Genomic DNA, 12872 nt, shown 5'->3' on the forward strand with positions numbered 1-12872 from the left:
GTGTGTGTCTGTGTGTGTGTCTGCATGTCTGTGTGTATGCATGTCTGTGTGTATGCATGTCTATCTGTGTATGCATGTCTGTGTTATATGTGTGTGTCTGTGTGTATATGCATGTCTGTGTGTCTGTGTGTATGTCTTTGTGGAGGTGAGAGAAACACTCATGTCCTAGCTACTTATAGGCAATGCTATCACCACCAAAAAAGCAGAAAGATACCTTCCAAACTTTGCCCTCCGTGAACGATAATTGCCTACTAGTCATAACATTAATCCTAGAAGTAATAATTGCCACTTTACTACCTTTCCTGCCAGTATTTATTTCTGTGCACTTATATGTAATTTTCTTAAATAATTTAGACAACACTCAACATAATTGTATACTCTTGGTTTTCATTGTTGTTTTTATTTTAGCAAGCGGCACTTCATATAGCTTTAAACTCCATATACTGGAGGCCTTTCTCCTGCCTCCATCTCACAGGCTTGCCTGTGCCACCACACCTAGCTCTGAATCTCGGTCTTATTGTGTAGCCCTGGCTAGCCTGGAAACTCACTTTGTGGACCAGATCAACCTTAAAGACATGGGTGATCCTCCCGCCTCAGCCTCTACTCAAATATTTCAATTTTAAAATGAATACAAGTTCAGAACAAAAAATAATGATAACTTTGAAGTTTGCTTGGAAAATTACAATATGCCCTACATTTGGTGAGGAACTGGAAGGACAGGAAATATGGGACACAATCTCTTCCCTCTGTTTAGTTCCATGGACAAATGAATATCCAGCCAAAATATCTGCACAACTAAAGATCTATGTGTATCAAATGCCAGCATACACAGGGACTAGAGGGTGTGGCTCATTGGTAGACACATGCTTCACATATTCAAGGCCCTGGTTTCAACCCCAACACCAAAAAGTAAGGACTCTGGCATCTAGATATGGAAAGGACAATGAAGAGACAAGGAAGGGCTGACTCTTATCAACTGCCGAAGTACTTTTCTATACATGGTCGGCAGAAGAACGGGAAGTGAAGAAATGGTGGTCTCCATGAGCACCTCCCACACCAGGATCATAGGGAGAGTGCCTTGGAGAATAATTCCAGCACTGCCATCGTGCACAGTTTAAGAACCACGGATGCTGCAGACTGTGGACATCATGGAAAGCCTTCTGCATACACTCATACCTCAGATGAGTGATGCATTTATCCTACTCTATAATCTATCTCTGTTCAAAGCAAATGAACTAGGAATGCCAACACTTTACACCAGCTGACACCCTTCTCCTCTCCCTGTGACAGTGGCAGACATGACCAATCAATCTCAGCAATGTGCCTCATGCGATGATCTCAGGCTTTGGCAGAACTCTCTAAGCAACTACTAGCCAATGAGGAAAACTGGGACACGCACAGAAAATCACTTGCCGTCTTTTATTACAGTGATGGTAATAATAAACTTACATCTGAGTAGCAGTTGAGAGGCTAACAAACTTGTCTCATTTGAGCCAATGTTCTTTCTTTCTTTATTCTTAAACTAAAACAGGTGGCTAAAGGCTTTCCATGCACTCAACAGTCACTTGTAAGAAGCAGGTCCCAGACAGCAATATGGTACCCAAGCCCATCCCAGGCCCCTGCTCTGCCCCTCTGACACCTGAGTTAAGCAGTTGAACGTAGCCTGCTCTGACAGTAATCTTGGCACAGGTAAATAGGAGGACCCCAGGAACTCCTGAGAATAGGAGAGACCTCGTAACCTAGGGAGTATGGATGGGAAAGATGCCATCCTTTTACAAAAAGCTAACTCTTTCCATGGTCCCACCCACCACTGGAATCAGATTGGCATTCCACTATGAAGCCCATCATAGTCAAAAATGATCCACACCACATGAGGCCACACGAGGATCAAACTGGACAGAAGAACCCGCATGCCTCTCTTTTGCCAGCAGCTCCTCTCTATTCTCCAGGTTGTGGAAGAATACGGCTGCCTGCCAAGGTCTCCCCTGAGTTGCAAACACCCTGCGGGGGTGGGTGGGGACACAATCTGGCACAACCCTTCTTTTTTTGTGCTTCACCGCTCAGGCCTCCCCTGCTCCTCTATGATCTGTAGCCCATATCATGTGGCTCCACTAGAAAAACAAATGTTAGGTTAGCTCTCATAAACAAGGGGGTTCCCAATGCAGAGGGACACCCATCAGCTCACCCTCCGACCCCATCCAGTGTTGAAAGTGCAAGGGTCCTAAAAGTGTTTCAAAACACCAGAATTAGATAGAGTGTTGAGTTTGAAGCTAACATAGGGACTTTTGACTTTAAAAGGCTATATTTTCACAACAAACACGTGTTGCCATGGAGACTGCATAAGCCTATGTAAACTTCAGGCATTCATGTTCATAGAAACTCCTGAAGCAAGACCAAATGTTGGCCCTAACGTTCCTGTCCTTGCCAACTTCCAAATAGCACACAAATTTGCCAAAAATAAATGGGTCTGACTAATATAAGCTCAGATTTTTTTTTTTCATCTACCTTGAGGAAAGGGTTTGTTGATATGGGAGCTGGGTGAATTAAACACACCCCTCCCCCGCCCCCATAAATCCATCTGTTTTATTTACACTTTCTAAAAGTTCTGTGTGCACATTTTTCCCATAAATTGTCCAAGTGCTAGTAATCACGTATCCTTCCCGTCTGTGCCCACTTCTATTTTAATACCACATTTCCTCCTTATAGCGTTTGTGTTCCATTAAGCACATATTACAGACAACTCAGTCGAGACTTAACTCTTCTGGTCCCTTCTACACCTCCAAGGCCACAGAATTATCAACAAGCTTGCACACAGGTGAGACCTCCAAGGTCCACGGGCCCATAGTAAGCCCTATTACAAGCTCAAAGACATCAAATTGGTTTCTGCTATTGACTTTCTTTCTTGTGACCCCTGCCCCAACCCTCTAGGCCTCAATCCCAAATCCCTCCTTTCTTCCCCACTGAGGTCAGCACTCATGGCAACTGTGCTCGCCCCAGAATCTACTCCAGCCTGTGCAGGATAGTGGCTGCTAATTACTATAGTCACACTTCTTAATTCAACAAGCACCAGGCGGCAGGCTGCCGTCTCCCCAGTGAGAAGGGTCGCCAGCTCTCTCCCACAGGTCACTAAGTCGGCATTTATTCCTGATAGGAGATGGCGTTACAAGGTAGCTGTTCCAACATGAATGGTAATCAACCATAATTAAAAGTGATACACCTATTCTGATTCATGTGATAGTGATAAAAAAAAAATCCAAGAAGGCAGCGGAAGGAAGGAAGAGAGAGAGAAACTGCTTAGCCACAGCTGACCAAGTCTTCATCCATTTAGAATTTCTGGGAAATGATGTGAGACTTTGTTTTCTATTCACTTGCACAGAAGAAATTCATGCACCTGGGTATCTCGGGGGAAAACAGCAAGTGTAGATTTTCCATGAAGGCACAAAAAGGGTCCTGTCCAAGGGTGAACTCTTTCATGTGGGACCAGGAATTGCATTTCAAGGACATGGCCATGTGAGAAACCCCTGGCCCAGAAAGCATCCTAATTTAAGGATGGTGCCAGCCTCCAAACTTAGAAACTACAAAAACCCATGTGCCAACCCTGTCATCCAGGGGCATTTTAACCTGTGCTACTCAGATTGATTCTGCCCCCAGATTTCCAGCCTCAGCCCTGAGCAATTGTCACCAGACTCTGCCAGCTCCAGTCACACACTGCCAGTTGCCCACTCTTGCTGGTGAACAGACACTTCAGCCATCTGGCACCTCTGCACAGGCCCTGTGCCCACAGTCAACACTCAGTCATGACTGGGGTCACCTATGACCTCTCATAGTCACCATCCACTTCTGCTCCAGATCTCCAGCCATGTTCCCCGAATAAGGCCTTGGGACCACAGCTGACTTGCCAGGACCATAGAGTCACGTGTTCCCAGGAGAAACTAGAAGAAACTAGAGAAGAAGTGAGCCCAGGGGAAAAGCCAAACTCAAGTATGATGTGGACCATTCTCCCTCGGTCTGATTCTACAGGGACATCTGGAGCATAAAGTGTCCTCGGAGAGATCAGAGGCTGGCCTTTCTCGGTTCCATACAGCCAGCCAATTGCTAGCCACCTCAGGACAGAAGGAATAGCCATGATCCTGGAACCCCCTGAAGAAGCCTGGGTGCTTGCCTGGAAACAAGGGGAAGCTGAGGGATGGGTGCATGCAGCTGGCTGCTGAGCCCCCACAGAGGGATGGGTGCACGCAGCTGGTGGCTGAGCCCCCACAGGAGCTGTACACCCCTGGAGAAGTAAACAGTGGCAGAATTTTAACCTGAATTTCTTGTAGCAATTGTTAATCTTAAAATCTCAGAGGGCCAGAGGAGAGACATTCACAACTTATCGTTCCTTCTAGAACATCACACTGTGACGTCTACATGATCAGAGGCACAGATATCAGTGCACCTCTGAAACCTCAAAGTTCCATTTGGTTCCCTTCCCCTTATAACCACCATGCGACTCCCCGAGTGTGGTAAAATTGCAAGAGACCATTTCCATGTCCAAGGCAGGTCCCCGCACTCTATGCTGGCCTTGCTACTCCAGCCGACTCAAGGCGGACCACAGAGAAGAGGAGGACTCACAAAGGAGTCAACATGTACCTGGGAGAACTTCAAGTATGAGCCAGCCATAATGACCCTCTGAGGGGTATGATGGAAACAGGGTAAAAAGAACATCTTTGAGGTACGGGGGCTGTCAGCCCAAAACCTCCTCTCCCCTAGAGATCATGTCTTCCCTCCCATGGCCTGTAACTACTCACAAACAGAAATAAAAGAAAAGCAATAGTTTGGATTTGGCTTGAGGTTTTGTTTTGTTTTTAAGCAGCATTTGGTATAAAATCTGGAATAGAAAAGTAGGTAGAAAGTGGGGCATGGGGTTGTCCAAAAGAAATCAATCTTAAGAATCTTAGCCATGTAGACAGTGGGCAATTGGTAAGATACACAAAGTAAACTGGCCAGACATTGATAACTCCCCAGTGTCAATGTATTTAGAGTTTCAGGTAGCCAGAGTCCATTCCTGTGCCCCATGTATTCAAGGTTCTGGGTGCTCATGAAATAAAGTGTAGACTGTTCTAGAAGGACAGGAGGAGTGGGATCTGAAAGAGAGCCCTGGAGTGTGAATGGATTTGAACGGCAGTGACAAAAGAGTAGCGGGAACTCTGTGGGAAGACTCGAGTTGCCTTCCATTGTCCCTCAGCAATACCCCGGAAGGTTCCAGAATCCAGATTATCTCTCCCATAGAACTGTCAGGAACAAAGCGGCTTCCTTGAACACATTTCCCTACAGCTGCCAGCGAGCCCTTCCCATGCAGGACTGTTTTCAAGGACCGCAGGCTCCTTGAGGCAGCTAGGGCCACGACACCACCCCCAGCTTGCACTGGAGCTCTGCCTCTGGCTTGCACGGGAGCTCCATCCACCTCGATCAAGAAAAGTGTGAAGTTCCAGGGAGGCAGAACAGTGTGCAGGGACCTCTCTCTCTCCCCTACTTCAAAGATGAATGGAAAGCACCCACTCCTAAGGGCAGTACATCTCCCCAGCAGACACAGGCCAGGCCCCTTTGCAAAGTATTTCCTGCAGCTGGCCCCTATCTGATGAGATCAGACCTGCCCTGAGAATACTATGGCCCAGGTAAGGTGGGCCACGCCTTTAATCTCAGCAGAGGCAGACAGATCTCTGCCAGTTTTAAGCCAGCCTGGTCTGCACAGCAAGTTCCAGTCAGAGCTACACAGCAGGGCCCTATCTGGAAAAAAAAAAAAAAAAAACACAACACAGCAAACCTAAGTAATGCTTGATTACCATGAACCTTCCCATTTGCCTGCATCCACCCTCAGGGCCAAGGGCAAGACCAAAGCAGGGCAAAAGCAGAAGCAAGTTGTGGCCTCCTAACTCCTCCCAGCTTCCAAAGTTCTCACGTACACTCCACGTTGCCCCTGAAGTTCTTTCCCCTTCACACAGCCAAGCCCAGAAGCTTAAAAACTGGCTCCGAGCTAAGACTCATCATGAAGTAATAGAGTGGGAGGCCAAAGGCAAGGCTATATCATCCCCACCCCTCATCCACCAGCGGTCCTGCCTGGAGTGTGCTATTCTAGAGACCTTGGAGAGGGGTCAACCCATTGGAGGGTTCTAATTCTAAGAACAGCTTTTCATCCTGTTCCCTCAGTGCACACTGTAGGGACTTTGCTCCCTCTAAAACAAGGAACCCATAAGTGCTTTTCCCCAGACTGTCCCCGTCCCCTCAGAGGTGGAGCTGCTCTCAAGAGAAGTAGCTCTCTGACAGCTGTGGATTAAGGTCGGTAACAGTCTGCATTTGTGCGGAGCTTTTACTGCTCCGAGTCCTTCTCCATCCATCATCCCTTTATCCTCCTGACAGCCTGATAGTGCAGGTAGAGTGAGGAAGGATTACCAGAGTCAACCTACGGAGGGAACAATGTGGATTAAGTACTTAGTGGATCTTCCTGGAGACTCAGGAAGGGACCAAGCTGCCTCGGAGAATCCCTCCCAAGAAATTGCACCTGAAAATTCCCTTAACAAAAAAAAAGTCCTTCCATTTCACAATGCAAGTGAGGCAAGCAAGCAGCAAACGCCTTTGAAAATGCCAAGCCCATCAGCCAGTGCACGCTGTGGAGCAGAGAATGAGTTATGAGAAAAGAAAATGGGACCCCCAAAGGGAATGTGAGTAATTTTTAAAAACTTAATTTGAATGATAATTTAAGGTGCAATCACCCCTAAAAAACCACTAACCCTATTTTACATGGAGGAAGGCACAAGTCAGGGCACCCCGTCCATTCATTTAAGCATGCTTTAGGAGCTCCTACTGGGCCAGCGATGCCCTGGGATACAAGCTAAACACATGGACCCTGCATTTCAGACGTTCTAAGCAGAGGCTACCGGTGGCGCATCAGGACACCTGATGGCCTCCCCGACATGTGCTCCTTGGTCCTGCATTGCCTCAGTTTGGACATCAAGGATGGCTTTCTGTAGATACTGGCCTGAGAGACTTCACAGTGCAGACATACAAAGGAAATTAACCTCAGAGCAGGAATATGTTGCTTTGAAAGAGCAAAGTAGAAGTCAGGAATCGGCTGGAAAGATGGATCAGTGGTTAAGGGCACTCATTGCTCATCACCATCTTTTTTCCTCCTTTCTTCTTCCTTCCTTCTTCCTATTTCTTCTTCTTCCTTCATCCTCCTCCTTCTTCCTTCTTCATGTTCCTTCTTCCCTCCTCCTTCTCTTTCTTCCTTCTTCTTCCTCCTTTTTTCTTCTTCCTCCTCCTTCCTTCTTCCTCCCTCCTTCCTTCTTCCTCCTTCTCCCTCCTTCCTTCTCCTTCTTTCTTCTTCTCATTCTCCTTCCTCTTTGGGAAAGCACCAAGTGACCAGTGATGTCAGAGCAACAGGAGGACCTAGAGGACCCAGAGCCCAGGATCAGGAGGAGGCCACTGTAACCTCCACGTGGGATTTGGCAGTGGTCATAGGGGCCACAGTCACGGATGAGGCTGTGCCATTGGTTGAGACTGTGGGGCTCGTGGAGGTAAAGCTGACGACAAGCAGTGGCTGCCCATCGCCAAGCTGGGCTGCCTGGTTAAGGACATGAAGGTCAAGTCCCTGGAGGAGATCTACCTGTTCTCCCTGCCCATTACAGAACGCAGGATTATCGACTTTCCCTGAGTGCATCCCTAAAAGGGGAGGTTCTGAAGCAGACTCGGTCTGGCCAGCAGACCAGGATCAAGGTTTTTGTCACTGTTGGGGACTATAATGGTCATGTTGGTCTTGGTGTTGAGTGCTCCAAGGAGGTAGCCACTGCCATCTGAGGGGCCATCATTTTGACCATTGTCCCTGTGCCGAGAGGCTAATGGCTAAACAAGATTGTCAAGCCCCACACTGTTTCATGGAAGGTAACAGGCCGTTGTGGCTCTGTGTTGGTGGGTCTCATCCCTGCCCCCAGAGGTACTGACATTATCTCTGCTCCTGTACCCAAGAAGCTACTGATGATGGCCAGTATAGATAACTGCTGCACATCAGCCAGGAGCTGCACTGCCACCCTAGGCAACTTTGTCAAGATCACCTTTGATAGCATCTCTAAGACCTCCAACTCTCTGACCCCTGACCTCTGGAAAGAGTCTGTGTTCACCAACTCTCCTTATTAGGAATTCACTGAGCATCTTGTGAAAATCCATGCCAGAGTCTCTGTCCAAAGGACCCAGGCTCCAGCTGCGGCTACCACATAAGGGTTTTTATACAAAAAAAAAATAAATGAATTAAGTCTGTTAAGAATGAAAGAAAGAAAGAGAGTGGGGGAGGGAGGGAGGGAGGAAGGAAGGAAGGAAGGAAGGAAGGAAGGAAGGAAGGAAGGAAGGAAGAGGACCTCTGCATTTGTGGCCCAAAAGACCATTGGACCATTGCATTCCTTTAATAAATGCATTTTGAAGAATTTTTTAAATTATGTGTGCTGGGCTGACACATAGTAGGGTATAGCACCAGAATCCCTAGAAAATGTTTCCTTGAAATCAAAGGCAACACACAGGATTCTCTCTTACTGGACACATATCTGTTTTGATACTCCAATGCAAAGGAAAATGTACAGGACTTGCTGAGAAGCACAAAGTGAGGGGCTGGGCACATGACAGGTCTAGAGGGCCCCTGTGGAGACTTCCAACTCTTTCAGACCTCCAGGGAGACATTTTGTGTAAAAATCTGCAACTGAGCAACTCCGTAATAACTGCTACATTGAGAGAGACACCGCCTGAGACAGAGTCTTTTGCCCCAGAGAGACTCTGTCGCTGTTATGTTTTCCCAAAATACAACCTGTTAATGACAAGCCATTAAGCTGCTCACCAGTTAACAGGAAGCACAACTCTACGCAGAAAGAAACACATATTTCTGCCCAGAAAGCCACATGTGCAGGTCAGCAGGGCAGGTCCCTCGTGAGCTGCTTGGCCCCGCAGGGCTCCTGCTCCACAGCGGCACGCGGGCGGGCGGGCGGGCGGGCGGGCGGGCAGGCGGTCTTCTGTCTCCACCGCTTGTGGCTTCCAGGATGTGGGCTCTGAAGCTGCGTTCTTTGCCAATTCCCTTTGGCAGGAAAGGCTCCTCTGGTACCCTCTGCGCTATCCCAGTCCTCCATGCCTGCCAACCTCCTCATGTTTTATCAATTTTTATTTAAATTGGTGATCAAGGAATTAACCCAGCTTATACAAATTCCATCTTCCCGGAGCCATTCTGGTGGAGCAGCACTTGTGGTATTTCACTCTCCAAATGAATCGAATTGGATTTTAATGATACTAGACCCCATTAAGCAACACCTGATTGGGTTATTTCCTGGAATTTCATCTTACTGTTTTCTTCATCCCTGTTGACCAAAACCTGCAACAGGGGAGTTGTCGGGAGCTGCCGCCAAGCCTTATTGGATTTTCCTTGAAATGATGGTTATGTTTTCCTCTATTTCTTCTAGGAGGTCGGTTCTTTCCTGCTTCTGCTGTTTATTTTGTTTGTCTTTTAAAGTCTTACTGTACTATAGCTCAGGCTGGCCTGTAACTCACAATCCTCCTGCCTCTACTTCATTGCTTCCTTCTATAGACTTCCTTCCATTGTCATGTCAACTCATGTCCTAGTTAGGGTTACTATTGCTGCGATGAAACACCAGGACCAAAGCAACTTGGGGAGGAAAGGGTTTACCTGGCTTACACTTCCACAGCACTGTTCATCATTGAAGGAAGGCAGGACAGGCACTCAAGCAGAGCAAGTACCTGGAGGCAGGATCTGATGCAAAGGCCATGGGGGGGGGGGGGGTGCTGCTTACTGGCTTGCTCATCATGGTTTGTCTTCTTACAGAACCCTGGACCAACAGCCTAAGGATGAAACTACCTACCATGGGCTGGGCCCTCCTCCATTAATCACTAATTTTAAAAACACTTTACAGGGCTTGAGAGATGGCTCAGCAGTTAAGAGCACTGACTGCTCTCTCAGAGGTCCTGAGTTCAATTCCCAGTAACCACATAGTGGCTCACAATCATCTGTAATAGGATCCAATGCCCTTTTCTGGAGTGTCTGAAGAGAGCAACAGTATACATACATACATACATACATACATACATACATACATACATACTGTACTGTCTAGTTTTGTGTCAACTTGTCAACTTGACACAGCTGGAGTTATCACAGAGAAAGGAGCTTCAGTTGAGGAAATGCCTCCATGAGATCCAACTGTAAGGTATTTTCTCAATTAGTGATCAAGNGGGAAAGGCCCCTTGTGGGTGGGACCATCTCTGGGCTGGTAGTCTTGGGTTCTATAAGAGAGCAGGCTGAGCAAGCCAGGGGAAGCAAGCCAGTAAAGAACATCCCTCCATGGCCTCTGCATCAGCTCCTGCTTCCTGACCTGCTTGAGTTCCAGTCCTGACTTCTTTCAGTGATGAACAGCAATGTGGAAATGTAAACTGAATAAACCCTTTCCTCCCCAACTTGCTTCTTGGTCATGATGTTTGTGCAGGAATAGAAACCCTGACTAAGATACATACATACATACATACATAATAAATCTTTTTTTAAAGCATTTTTATCTGTAGAATGGTAAAACCAAGTTGATTTTATATTCATTTACAAATCTGACTTAAGCCTATATGAATAGAATGAAGAACAGAACAACCAAAGCGTGACAGGGACGTTTATGGGAAGGTAGGAAAAGGCAAGCGCTTCTCACCTTAGAATTTTTCACCAGAGAACCAGCAAGAATCCCAACAGGATTAGCATCTGCAGTTAAGGTTGCTGACAAAGAGCTGATATTTTTATGTTACAGTACCAATGAGCCAGGCCTGAGGTCTGAAGGCTTATGACCATGGGTAGGGCTTCACTTCCCTCCCACACATTTTCTGAGAATCTCAAACAAGACTGGTAACTTTGTTTATAATGAAGCTTTCCTGCCTTCCTACATCCCTGTGGTTTAGGCGTTTATTCTGTCGATCCTAATCCTGTCAGGTACACCTCCAGAACCACCCTGTGATCTCATCTGAATTCTCAAGCATCCTTTTGAAGATGATGACTTTAGAAATAACAAATCTTACTTATATCTTCTGTAAAGACAATGTGGCTATTGTGTAAAGAATGACTCTCTCAGAGAGGCCCATGCTTGAGCTCCTGGGTCATATTTTCTTCCCAAGTGCCTCTCTCTCTCCACCCTCATACTTAAGATCTACCATTGAAATCTCTTAATAAATTCCAATCCTGGGTCACAATGGCTCGTCTTGAAACTCCTTTCTGCATCAAAGCCAAGGATCCGGTTTTTCCTAGGTAGAGGTCTCTAAAGGATTAATAGAATCCCTGAGACTGTTGTGGGCAACTGACAGGAAACTGTCCCTGCCCTTGCCACCACTGACACAATTACTCTGAGAGATCAGTTTGAAAACCTGGTCGTCCCTCTGACACCAGCAGATTTTCAGACATGACAGTCCTCTACAGAGAAGGGCATGTTCATCTTGTCCCGGCTGTAACTTCAGAGCTTGGGGACTCTATGTTTATGATGAGGGTAAGGGTGAGAAACGCATCATAGAAAGGAGGTATTTGGTGTGCACCCCACTTTCAATCTGAATGCTCGATTTAGTTTCCATAAGATGAACCGCCACCGGTCAGCACATTCTTTGTTTCTTTGTTTTGAGACAAGGTCTCACTATGGCACATGTAACAATGCTCCTGCCTCAGCCTCCTGTGTGTCACCCCACTGAGCTTATTCTTTTTTTAAGAAATAATCACTACTTTACAGCTGTAAATTGTTACGTCCTGATTCTGAGGGAAACCCAGAAGAGCTCGAGAATTGTGGAGTCTGCTGCAATTTGAGAAAGAGTCCTTTATTATGAGTCCTGACTCGGATCACAAAGCCCACCTGCAGCATAGGTTCGGAGTGTGTGACCCCCAGCTCGGGTGTTTTAGCACTTATATACAGCGTAGTCAGAAGTTCCTGGAATGCTTAGGGGGAGGGGGAGGGAAGGTGGGTCAGGTAAGTCATAACTCAGACATGATACCATTTAGTGGTGCGGAATCAAGACGCTGGGAGGGGGATTAAAGATTGTCCTTTGTGGGGCTATCAGGAACTAGTTTTATGGCCGGCCATAACTGTCTGTGACCTTTGATTACCTCTTTTCTATGACTTAAGCGTGGGACCCGAATCTCCTTTCTTCAAGGATATGCACCAGCTGCACCTGGTTATCCAGGAGAGTGCTGGCCTTGGTGCCACCGAAGCTGAGCAGTTTTTGTCATTTGTCTTACTCAGGCTGGCACCCTTGGCTCCTTGAGTCCTCTCAGACCAGCCAGGAACGGGGAAAGAACCCCTGAGTTTGCTTCAAGGCAGGAGGGGGAGGGGAACAGAGCTTCTGAGGGGCAATGCAGAGGCCCACAAGCAAGTCTCTCGGAGCTTGCTATGGGAGAGCCTAGGGGAAGGGGACTTCTGCAGGGGAGTGCAGAAGTAAGCCGCCTGTACACTTCAAAATGAATTGTGGCAGCCATCAGGCTCTCACCACCATGGCTTCCCTGCCATGATGAGCTGTGTCCCTTCTTAAACTGTTAACCAAAATAGGCCTTGCCTTCTTTTACTGGCCTGGTCCAGTATTTTGCCACAATAGCAAGAAAAATAAGCACAGAAAGTTTGCACTGGCAAGTGAGGATACTGCTGTGGTAAAGCTGTGTGGTCCTGAGACCTTTGGGACCGCTTTTGCTGAGAGAATATGGGACAGTTTGAAGCAGTTTGGTTAGAGAAATCCTAGAAAGCCATAAGGAGAGTTTAACAGAGCACTCTGATAGAAGTTTGGAAAAGCACAATGCGAAGAAATACGGACAGCCCTGTCTCGGAAAATCAAAAGAGAAG

At 47.0% G+C, this 12872-nt stretch overlaps 1 pseudogene; it reads left to right on the forward strand.

Annotated features, from left to right (window-relative positions):
• The window catches only part of LOC110304144, a 14325-nt pseudogene extending 6075 nt beyond the window's left edge, over positions 1 to 8250 (forward strand).
• The last annotated feature ends 4622 nt before the right edge of the window (positions 8251 to 12872 follow it).

This window comes from Mus caroli, chromosome 11 (assembly GCF_900094665.2).
Source record: "Mus caroli chromosome 11, CAROLI_EIJ_v1.1, whole genome shotgun sequence".
In the NCBI taxonomy this organism is placed as follows: domain Eukaryota; kingdom Metazoa; phylum Chordata; class Mammalia; order Rodentia; family Muridae; genus Mus; species Mus caroli.